Consider the following 12,135-nt stretch of genomic DNA (forward strand, 5'->3'; position numbering starts at 1 on the left):
TTAGAAAATTCTTTGCAGCTTAGTTGCGTTTTGATGACTTCTTGGGCAGATTTGGCCTGCTTGTTTGATTGTTGTTTTATGATCTCAAATAGTTTCCGTAGTCTGTTTTTGGCGATATCTAGTTCTTTTCTAATAAATTCCTTTTTAGAGTTGAGGATCTTTTTGTTGTATTCATTTCTGATTTTTCTGAGGGATTTCAGCTCAGGGGATGATAGGCGTTGTCTCCATTTTCTTTCCGCATGTCTCAATTTTTGCCTATCCTCATTTAATGTCCCACTGAACCACGGGTTTTTAACCTTCTTTGTGACTAATGGTGGCGTTGACTATTCTCGTTACTGAAGTAGTGTAGCGGTTCGTTAGATCATTCACATTCTGCACGTTGTGCGGTAGATTTAGGTATTTTTTGCAGCTTTCAATTAGTAATTCCATGTTCGAGTCTCTGGTATCCCGCATCCATCTTTTGATTTTAATAAGTTGCGTAGTCTGCATCTTCATCTAAATGGGTATCAGGAAGGTTATGGCATGGTGATCTGACTAGTTGCAAGGCTCTATTGCAAGGATTGAGATAGTATAATTTTTAGAGAATATCCAGTCCAATGTTGCTCCTTTCGAATGTGTTGGTTGTAAGCATGCTTGGGATAAGTTTAGTTCGGTTAAAAAGTCTTTCAGAGTGTTGACCTGTTTGTCATTGTTGTTGTTCCAGTGTAGATTAAAATCGCCTAAAAATATCTTATTAGTGTCAGTGTTAGCGTTAGCCGTGATAATCTTCATTAGTTGGTCATCATCGAAGGTCATATTATTTCCCGGTGGGTGATATAGTGCATGTAGGTTACAACTTTGTTTGTTATCTGATCTTATATTGAGACCTAGATCTTCACATGACTCTAGCGGGTCGGCTTGTATTCGGCTAATTTCTACGTCCTCTCTGTGAATGCAGGCTATACCACCTCCTATCTTTATTTGCCTATCAAGTCTCACAATGTTGTAATGAGGGGGCACCAGAAGGTCCATGACTGGGGACGAGGATTCAGATAGCCATGTTTTCGTGAGGATTGTTATGTCTATTTCCTTGTTAATAATGATGTCCGCTTTGTCAGACGCATGTTTAGCTGCTGATCGACAGTTGAGCAGTAAGCATTTTAAAGACTTCTCTGTTCTATATGGGCTCATATTTTTCAATTCAGGGATTATTTGGACTTGTTGTAGGTTGTTGAGATTGGGTTTCTTTTCATTCAGCTTAGATATTCTGTTGGCGTCCATCGGTACAATTTTGATTTCCTCCCCTCTACTGCTGTCAGTAGGCTCATAATCCCGTAGTAGGGATAGGATTTCTTCTTCAGTTAAATATTTCTGGTTTCTATCTGGTCTGTTCTGTCAGTTTGAAAAAGGCATCGCCTTCTTATTGCTCTTGCATTGAGATGTGTATATCAGCTCTCGGATTTGCTTAACTTCTGTGTGAGTGTTTTCCGTTATATCCCGTATATTCTCTATTAATATAAGGTTGCTTTGTACGTCCTGTGACAGGATGCTCATTTGTGTTTGGAGCTCTATGATTTTTCTCAAGATCTTGGGTGACGTTCTATGATTGCTCATCCCCTTATTTCGAGTTTCACGATTTTTGTTCCGTGTTTTTCGTTCTGAGCTTTTTATCTGTATCTTGATCTGTTTGCCCTTAGATCGGTTGTCTCCCCAACCATTGTTTGCCGTGTCTGAAGCTCTATCTTTGTTCTGTGTTCCTAGACTCTTGTAAGTGGAGTATATTGTTCTAGGTGAACTTTGTGTAGACGTACTTGGGGGTATGGAAAGGGCATCTCTTTCCATGTTAGCTAATCCTAGGTTTTCAATTTGTAATTTTCTCGATAAGGATGTTTCGTCCTTGAGGGGAGGCATCTCTTCTTCCCCCTGGCGGGTATCTGTAATGCAATAAGCGTGATGTGTGGACATTCCTTTTCTCTCAGTAATGATCTCAGATGTCGGGCCTCTTGTTTCACTATTGTCTCCTTGTTGCGGTGACTGTTTTAGTTCCTTAAGGTCTCTAGTTAGTATGGTATTTGAGGTAGATTTTTTCCCCTGAGGATGCTCTAGGTTGATGTGTGCACTCCGTATTCTCTCTGAGTCATTCCCAACCAATGTGGCCTCTGTTCTGCTTGTGTCTCCTAGTTGCGTGAATTGATCAAATTCCAGGATGTTTCTCGTTGTTGTGCTAATTGTGGTGGTAGGGTCATGTGAGACTGTGTTTTCTTCTGCCGGTCTCTGGTGTTGTATAGGGCTTGTGTCTCCTAGTTGTGTGTATTGTTCAGGTTCCTTGCGGTCTCTAGTTGGTGTGCTACTTGTGATGATAATGTCACATGAGACTGGGTTTTCTTCTAGCGGTCTCTGGTGTTGATAAAGATCAATTCAAAAATGGTCAGGCGATTCAGTTGAGGTTTCCTAAGTTAAATTTGCCCGGCGTAAAACGCCTCTAATACCATACAAAGTTATCCAATAAAGAGGCAGGCGCTGGAGACAGGAAGACAGGAAACAAGTTTTATTCCGACGGATCAGAACACGTCAGATCGGACAACAAGGTATCGTCTCGAGGTGCTCTCCCAGCCTCTCTGGGGCCTGGTCTTTTATACACTGGTTTAAGACATGTGGACGTTCTTTATTACAACAAAGACATTGTGAAGTATGAGGATGACATCCCCGGCACCCCCCCAGTTCCGGCCCATTTCAACACATGACAACAGTAGAGGCCCTTACCCCTCATACCATGGGAGGGGGCTATCACGCAGCTGAGTGTTCTGCCGATTCCTTTGGAATGTGTGCGCCTGATCGAATCTCAGGGGTGGGGAGGTCATGATCAATAGTGGCTCCTTTCAAGAGAGGCGAGTGCATACAGTAGTGGGCAATAAACTGTATCCTCAGGCTAAGGGATGACCATCGGTTCGTACAGACAATCGGGCTCAGAGGAAGGGGTCATCAAAGGAGAGATAGTCATGAAAGGAAGGATCGGTGTGGACAATCGAGCGTGGTGGAAGGGTTTATCCACAGAGGGGTATTCATGGAAGGAGAGGAGGTGCTGGTCAGGCGCGGGGTGTGATTCATTCATGAAAGCGTCATGCAGAAGGAGAAGGGTTCATGACTTGTGCATGTGAGAGCGGGGGCGGTCAGGGTGCATGGGGGATGCTTGCAGGGTCAGGGAAGTGTGCTGACGGGTGATCGTGAACAGGGAGACCGTGGTACCTAAAATGGCTGTCGTGTATGTTCATACGTGAGTCTGCAAGATGGCGTAGATGATGTTCAATACACGAACTAAAATTCCACAGTCCTCCCTTTTAACATGTCTCGCCAGCTTGTCAGTTCGGATCGATCCCCATGAGACCTCGCACCTCTATCTCGTATAGGGGACTCATGTGCTCACTTTTAAAGTCCAAAGTCTTAGGGCACATACAGTTGGAAACGAGTGAACACAGAGGTGGCAAACATTGAATACCCAAGCAACACCCACATAGCATCATGATTGGTATTAATATAAACGTAAACAATCTCCATCCCCAGTCCTTTAAAGTGTCCCAGAACCAGCCTCCAAGCGACCATCCTTCCTGCTCCTGGTGAACCTCCGAGGACAGTCTGTGGAGGTGCTCGATTGCTTTGTAGACTGAAGGTGAGTTATCTGGCAGGTAGGTGCAACAGCTGGAGCCGATGATGCGGCATGCTCCTCCACGGTCGGCCAGAACTACATCTAGAACAAGGCGGTTTTGAAGAGCCACCAAGCGGACTGCCTGAAGCTCAGCCGTGTTGTTAGCAAGGATGCCAGCGGTGATGTTAATGGTTGTTTCTACTGCCTGAGTCAGGTGTCGGATAGCGCGGCTATTTGCCATTGGGCCCCACAGTGGAACAAGTCCCTTTGCTGCATCCAGGAACTGTGCTCCGGTGGAGTCGGCTTGTTCAACATCTCCGGCGCGCTTTTGCCGGTGGTGGTAGGCTGGAGCCACATACGTGGGAGGAAGAATGAAGGCGATGTAGCACGTACCCCTCCAGCCTTTTGGGAGCCAAGTGTAAGCTTTGGTGCCACAAACAAAGTACATATTCGGGGAAGCAACAAAGGAGGGGGGGTCAGCTGAGACCAATGTTTTGGTGATGCGACAAGAACTGTGACCCACCAGCTGCGTTCCCTGTCCTTCGAGGCATACGAGTCCTGTGACATTGATGACAGACAGGGCCACGGTCAGGGTGGCAGCCGTTTGTTTCCGCAGGTGGGAGAAGGTGGGTCTGGCTGGATTGTGGAGCGCTTGCATTTCGACCCTTTCTTTGGCAGGGATGTTCGTAAGGAAGGTTGAACCTGAAATTGCAGGACAAAAGGGGGCAGACGTCTTTCCTGTTTTGTTCAGCCAGAACCCATAGTAGAAGTGTGACACTGTTTGACCGGAAGCGGCGTTGTCCTTGTGGCTTTCCTGCATGAGGATCAACCAGGCGAGGCAGGAGCCGTGAACTGAGAAAGGAGAAGGGATGAAGGGGATGGAGTGTCCGGTAGCATGTGGGAGCAACCCACAGATCCAGCAGTTCGTGGCATTTGCAGCAAGGTTGTGCTGGTGCAACAGTTGTACGAAGGAATTGTTCCAGAACTCCTTACGCCTTTCTCGGAGCTGAGGTGAAAGGGTGATCAGGTGGTGCTCTTTCATGGTGGTTGGCTGGACAGTGGTTGGCAACATCTGGTGAGCGGGTGTGCTTTCCTCCAAGATCCAGAAGGAAGTCATGAGGAGGAGGCAAAAGAGGAAGACAATGAAGAAAGTGATTGTCTTTGATTTGTGCAAATTATCAGTCTTTGGGTTCCTGTAGTGGGTATTTCCTGTTGCTTCCGACGTCTTCTTATCTGGCGCTTCCATCATCTTCTTATCTGGCGCTTCCATCATCTTCATCTTCAAGGTGCTCGGTAGTGGGCAGAACCACAGACTTTGTTTAGCTTCTCTCCGGGTAACCCTTGGTTGCTTTGGGTCACCGTTCTGAGATTTTTAACTTAGTCAGTGGCCTACTTAGCCGAAGCTCCCTCCTTTCGACGCAGGAAATACCCTTCTCGAGATGGCACAGTGGGATCAGAGTGTTTTGCAAGTTCAAGTGCCTTGGTATCAGGATAGCAGTTCAGTGATGGTCGGTCTTTGTTCAGGAGCTCTTCTTGGGTGCTGACGTTGTCTGTCGTGGCCAGGGTCGAGGAAACCTTTTTGCAGTGGTGGGCGTGCAGCCAGTGCTTCTTCCCCTCCACTCGAAGAGCCGTCCGAGTGGTGATCAGTACTTGCCAGGGGCCCGTCCACCGGGGTTCCAGACTCTTCGCTCGTTGAAAGTTCCGGACTAGGACGTAGTCACCCGGTTGGATATCGTGACCGGGACCCCTGGAAGCATCGGGGATGGCCTGCTGCACCTGTTGATGAATGACAGACAACGTTTTAGTTAATTTGTATAAATAATCTGACAGCAGGACGTCGGGGACGTCGTGAATGGAGGTCGGTTTGGGGGCAGTCCAGAGGTTCATTGGTCGCCCAAATACAACTTCGTAGGGGGTCAAGTGGTGCTTAGTGGGAGTGGAGCGCATCGATAGTAATGCCAGTGGAAGGGCATCTGGCCACTTAAGTCCTGTGGTGGCCACTATTTTTGACAGTTTCAGTTTCAGTGTAGCGTTGTGTCGTTCAACCAGGCCAGCGGATTGGGGGTGGAAGACTGCATGGAACCTCTGTTTTACCCCCAACCCCTTCAGGATTAGTTGGATAACTTCAGCTATGAAGTGGGGGCCATTGTCGCTCCATAAAATTCGACAAAGGCCGTAGCGAGGAAAAAACTCTTTCAGTAGTACTTTGGCAGTAGTCATGGCAGTGTTATCACGGGTCGGATAGGCTTCCACCCATTTGCTGAAGGCACATACAATGACTAATACGTACTTCAAGCCTTGGCACCTCTCCAGTTGGATGTAATCCATCTGGAGGACCTCAAAGGGGTGGTCGGGGATCCCAAACCCTCCCCGGGGTACTACAGTTCCTTTCCCGGGGTTGTGTTGTAGGCAAATAAGGCACTGCTGGACCAGGCGTTTGGCTGAGTCGGGGATCTTGTTGTTGTGCCAGACTTTGGAAATGAGTTCAATCATGGGGGCAGAACCTATGTGTGCAGGGGAGTGTCCCATTGTCAGTATGGGGATCAAGTATGAGTCGGGCAGCAACCATTTGTTCGTGTCTTTTGTCCGCCAGCAGCCTTCATCGTCCCTTAGACCCACCCGCGCCCACTCAGTCAGTTCGTGTGGTGTGCTGGCCGATTGGATGTCCCTGATTGTTTCCCTAGCGTCGGTCCATTTTTCTGCTTGTGACCTGGTCACATACATGCGTGTCGTTGTCCTATTCTCAGCTGTGGTTCGGGCAGTGATGTCGGCTAGTGCGTTTCCCTGTCCGACTAAATCTGTCACCTTCTTGTGTGCCTGGCACTTGATCACTGCTAATTGTTTGGGGAGAAGAACTGCTTCAATTAGGGCGGAGACTAGATCTCCATGAAGGATGGGTGTGCCGTGGGACGTCAGGAATCCCCTTTCCCTCCACAAGAGCCCAAAATGATGAACCACCCCGAAGGCATACTGGCTGTCCGTGTAAATGTTTGCCGTGGTTCCTGCCGCTAGGATACATGCTCGTGTGAGGTCAATTAGCTCTGCTGCCTGTGCGGATCGTTGTGTGATGCGAGCTGTTTCAACTACTGTTCGAGCTGTCGTCACCGCATAGGCAGCAGAAGTGGTGCCGTCTGGGAGTTTGATGCAAGAGCCATCTACCCATAGTTCTCCGTCAGGGTCTGTAAAAGCAACGTCTCGGAGGTCAATTCTACTCCTGGTCTGTTCGTCCGTGAGGGTCACACAGTCGTGTATAGGGGGCACATCGGGGTCATTTTCAGGCAAGGGCAACAGTGTAGCAGGATTCAATGTTGTACATCTCTTCAGGGTGATGTGGGGTGCAAGTAGAGTCAATTCGTACCCTGTCAGTCGTGCACTGGTCAGGTGTTGAGTCTTGGTCTGGTTCAAAAGGGTGTCAACTGCATGGGGTACTAATACCGTGAGAGAGTTCGAAAGTACAATTCCCTCACTCTGGCGGATAGAGACAGCAGCAGCGGCTACTGCTCGAAGGCAGGCTGGTAGAGCTCTGGCGACTGGATCAAGAGTGGCAGAGAAGTAGGCACAAGGGCGCTGTTTGGCGCCGATGGGCTGAGTTAGAACAGACAATGCGCATCCCTCCCTTTCGTGAGTGAAAAGGGAGAAGGGCTTGGAGTAATCTGGTGTTCCTAGAACGGGTGCCGAGCAAAGGGCATCCCGCAACTCCTTAAAGGATGCTTGGCATTCGGGAGTCCAAGGGAGTGGGAACGGAACATCTTTGGCCAACAGGGAAAGTAGGGGTTTTATAATGAGACTGAAATTTGGTAACCATTGTCAGCAGAAAGAGGTAAGGCCCACTAATGAACGGACTTGCTTCTGTGTTTTTGGAATGGGGGTGTCTAGGATGGTTTGGATTCGGTCGGGCATAAGTTTCCTCCCTTCTTTGGACAGGAGATGGCCTAGGTATGTCACTTGGGGCTGGCAGAACTGCAGTTTCTTTTTGGAGACTTTGTGGCCATTCTCCGCAAGAAAGTGCAAGAGTTGGATAGTGGCTGTGATTGCAAGTGGAGTGGTGTCGGCCGCCAAAAGGATATCATCGACATATTGGATCAACACCACTCCATCTGGTAGCTGGACGGCGTCCAGCTGTCTTTTGAGGGCCTGGCTGTAAATGCTGGGACTTTCAGTGTAGCCCTGGGGAGCTCTACAAAATCGGTATGAACGTTTTTTTAAAGTGAAGCCGAAGAGATAACGGCTGTCTGGATGGATGGGGATAGAGAAAAATGCATTTTTAAGATCAATAACGGTGAAGGTGGTGGCAGTGGACGGGATGAGAGTCAGAATGGTGGCGATGTCTGAGACTACGGGGTACTGTGGCACCACCACTTTGTTGACTTCTCGCAGGTCGATGATGAAGCGGTACGCTTTCTCATCTCCCTCACCTTGCTTCTTAACAATGGGTAGGATAGGGCTATTGCAGACATTACTAACCACTTCCTCTACCACTCCTGCATCTACCAAGGACTGAATAATCGCTACCAATGCCTTCTCGCCTTCAGGCGATATCCAGTACTGTGGGAGTTTCGGGAGTATTGCATCTGGTCGAACAGTTATGTGTACAGGATCGATCATCATTCGTCCTACATCTGAGTCGTTTCTGGCCCATAGGTACAGGGGTAGGGTATCGAGCAAGGATAGGTCAGCATCTGTTATGGCGTACATATGTCGTGCGGGGTAGGGTCTGGACATGCTCGGGTTGTCGTACAGGATGACTCGGACTCCATCCGGGGAACACCTAATAGTAGCTCGGAAATGTTTCAGTAAATCAATACCCATAATGGCGTCAGGGGAGTTGGAGGAGAGCAGAAATGTTGTGTCAGTGGGATTGTTTCCTAGGTCAAAGGAGATAGGTACAGACAGGGGATTAGTGGAGGGCGTTCCATCGAAACCTATCGATGTAATGTGTGAGCCAGACAAGGGTGCCCTTGGAATCAGTCGCTTTGATAATACACTACGTGTCGCTCCAGTGTCTACCAGGAATGGAGACTTTGTACCCAGGACCTTAGCAGTGACGTAAGGACCTTGCTGGTCAACACAGAGCTCGACTGGATCCCTCCCTTGCCCCTGGCAGTCCTATGCAGAGTCGTGAGCATTGTTGCAGTCGGACTGCTGGCACTGATTCTGTCGGGGGCGGTCAAATGTGTTTGGTCTGCCAGGTCGGTCATTGATGGTGTCGTGGCCTGCCCTCGCCCCTGCCCTCCAGTTTTGGGGCCATTTGTTATGTCCCTTGTCTCTTTATTTTTAATCATTTCCCGAAGGGCCGGGCATTGGGACTTCCAATGTCCAAATTCTTTGCAAAATGCACACTGGTTCTCATCGAGGTCGGTTCGTGGAGCACCGGGTGTGGGGTTGCGGTCTCTAAGGGGCGGATTCCTAGGGGCATTCGACTGGTAGTTTCCCCTATACCGTTCCCTTCCTGTAGTCACTCCATGTAATTGAGCAATCATCACTCGTTCCTTTAAGTCCTTTTTCTTTCTCTCAGTCGCCCTCTCGTTCTCGTTCTTTTGGTGTTCATAATACTGAGCCATCTGAAGGATAGCTGCAGGTTTGGAGGCTCCCCAACTACTCTCACTCGTCTGTAACTTTTGGGAGACCTCTTGCGATAGCCCCTTTACGTAGTTTTGCACGAATAGGTGTTGTCCGGTTGCGGTGGTCATGTCTTGGCCACTGTAGTCAGAGAACACCGTTTCAAATCGGGAGAAATATTCTGATACGTCTTCCTGGGGTTTCTGACGGCAAGCCGTGACTATCGACCAGTCTACCTTTCTCTCTGGGATCAATGTCTTTAACTTCTGCACTATTTTGTCCGGGAGTTCCAGTATGTCTTTTACAGGTTTCTTACCGGGCTCTCGCTGCCTATCTAGTTCACCGAGTTGATTCCAGGTATGTCCAAACAGATCTGTGTGGTTGGCCTTCCGGATTTGCTTCCACACGTCAGCCGGCAGACATAACCCAAAAAACAAATCAATGTCCGCTAGAGTCATTATGGTTGAGCCCAGGGCAGTACTTAGTTCGGTATAAAATGCGGTCGGGTTCTTTCTTAAATCGGGCAGGGTTTGCCTAAAGGTTAAAATATCTTGCCGATCCCATGGTTGGTAAACCCAATTATACACAACCCTTCCCTTTGCATCTGCGTGGTTGATATCATCGTTTGTTCCCTGACCTCTTGGGGGAACCCAGTAGGGGGCGGCTTCTCTGATGGGCATCATAGTGTTGGCTGCTTCTAATGAAGGCTCAATCGTCTCAGGGACTGTGATCTTGACCTCTGGTTTCTGTTCCGCGAGGTGGCGGAAGACCTCAAGCGTTTGCATGAAGAGGTCCGTCACATCGCTCTCAGTCCCATCTCCAACATCGACCCTTCTATATAGAGTTGTCAGTTTTGTAGGACCCTTATTCTGGTACCTATCCTCATATGCGTTCAGGGTGTGGTAGCTGAACCGTAAAATGAAATGCCGTCTGTGACTACCGGCATGTGAGTTGTGCATATTCATCGTATATTCTTCGCTCTCCTTCCGTTCTACCAATGTTTTTGCTATCTTGTCGATTCCATCCCGCTCATCTTTGCTCAACCTATTTGGTCTGGCTGTTAGCTGTTTGCCAGTCTCGAGTTCATCTGGTGTTGTTACCAATGCGGCCGGTGCGAAGGCCTTAAGAGTCGGGGCACTAGCGCTAGGGTTACCCTCGACTGCACTCTGAACGAGTGAGTGTTGTGCTAGAGGCTGGCAGGGAGCATAAGGAGGGGGCATGTAGATAATTGGAGGACCGAGCAGTAACTCGTCATTTGCCCGCTGTTTGGAGGGCATCTCCGGGTAGAGCGTAGGGGGGGTCCTGACAGGGCATTGGCCTGCCAGTCCTGATTCTTGTGTTTGTTTAACTTCCTCTCTTCTTCTTATTTCTTCATCTAGTTCTTTTGCGGCCAGATGGGCTGCTTTTCGTAACTCTTTCACTATTTTTGCTTCTTCTCTTTTCCTTCGCTGTTCTGCTTCTTTGCGCCACATGCCAATACTATCGAGCATAGTGGGCGTTGCCTTATTTATTTTTACAGCTGCTTCTAGTGTTTTTATTTTATTTTCATCAAAAGAACCTATCAGTGGCCACTGACTTTCAGGATCCTTTTTTGTATATTTATGCCATAACTTACTATAAGCTATAGCGACTAGTCCTTGCTTAGTAAACATGTCCTTATTAGGGGTGCCTTCCAGTGGAGCTGGATGGTTCGTCTCTAATAAGCGGTCCGGGTTGACCCAACTACTAACCAATGGGGAGAAGATAGGCATGACGGATTACAATGGGGGGCAAAAGCCTGCACTACCTATCTTTTCACTACTTGCAAAGACTGGGCTGAATATTCTATTCTACGTTGTTTGCAAACAGAGAATACCTCCAGAAAGAACCAATTCCAAACAGTCAATGTTTGGACAAACAATCAATCAATGAGGAATGAAATAGGTACGACGGGTTAAAAGCTTGCGTTACCTACCCTTCACTATCTGCAAAGGGAGAGAGAATATTCCTATTCTTCCCCGTTTGTAGGCAGAGAAGATCCTTAAGAGAACCAACTTCGAACAATTCAATGCTCGATTCAATCAATCAATCAATGGGGAGAAAAATAGGCACGGCAGATTACAATGGGGGACAAAAGTCCGCGTTACCTATCCTTCACTATCTGCAAAGACTAAACAGAGTATGGCGACTCTGTGCTTGTTTGCAAATAGAGAATCTCTCAGAGACAATAAAGTGAGTAATACTAGTATTTTCAAACAATCAAACAATCAATTTCGCAATTTGTCGTATGTCACGACCTTACCCGGACCGCGTGGACAGTTTCTCATCTTCCGCTTCCAGCGCCCGATCGTCCTCTATTCTCTGTTGCTATCGCGGCACTCCTGGTGGTTCCCAGTCAGGACCGTAGATCACTCGGGAGAGGTCTGCTCGGAATCAGTGAAGTTCAGATGATCGGCTGTCAGACGAGGGTCTATCGGACAGGAGCTCTCCCGATCGTTGCAGTCGTTCACTCTGTCGTCGGGACCTCTCCCACTGGATCCACGTGTCGCTGATGGGCCCCACGTTTGGGACGCCAATTGATAAAGATCAATTCAAAAATGGTCAGGCGATTCAGTTGAGGTTTCCTAAGTTAAATTTGCCCGGCGTAAAACGCCTCTAATACCATACGAAGTTATCCAATAAAGAGGCAGGCGCTGGAGACAGGAAGACAGGAAACAAGTTTTATTCCGACGGATCAGAACACGTCAGATCGGACAACAAGGTATCGTCTCGAGGTGCTCTCCCAGCCTCTCTGGGGCCTGGTCTTTTATACACTGGTTTAAGACATGTGGACGTTCTTTATTACAACAAATACATTGTGAAGTATGAGGATGACATCCCCGGCACCCCCCCAGTTCCGGCCCATTTCAACACATGACAACGGTAGAGGCCCTTACCCCTCATACCATGGGAGGGGGCTATCACGCAGCTGAATG

Source organism: Lissotriton helveticus, chromosome 2_1 (genome assembly GCF_964261635.1).
Source record: "Lissotriton helveticus chromosome 2_1, aLisHel1.1, whole genome shotgun sequence".
NCBI classification, from domain to species: domain Eukaryota; kingdom Metazoa; phylum Chordata; class Amphibia; order Caudata; family Salamandridae; genus Lissotriton; species Lissotriton helveticus.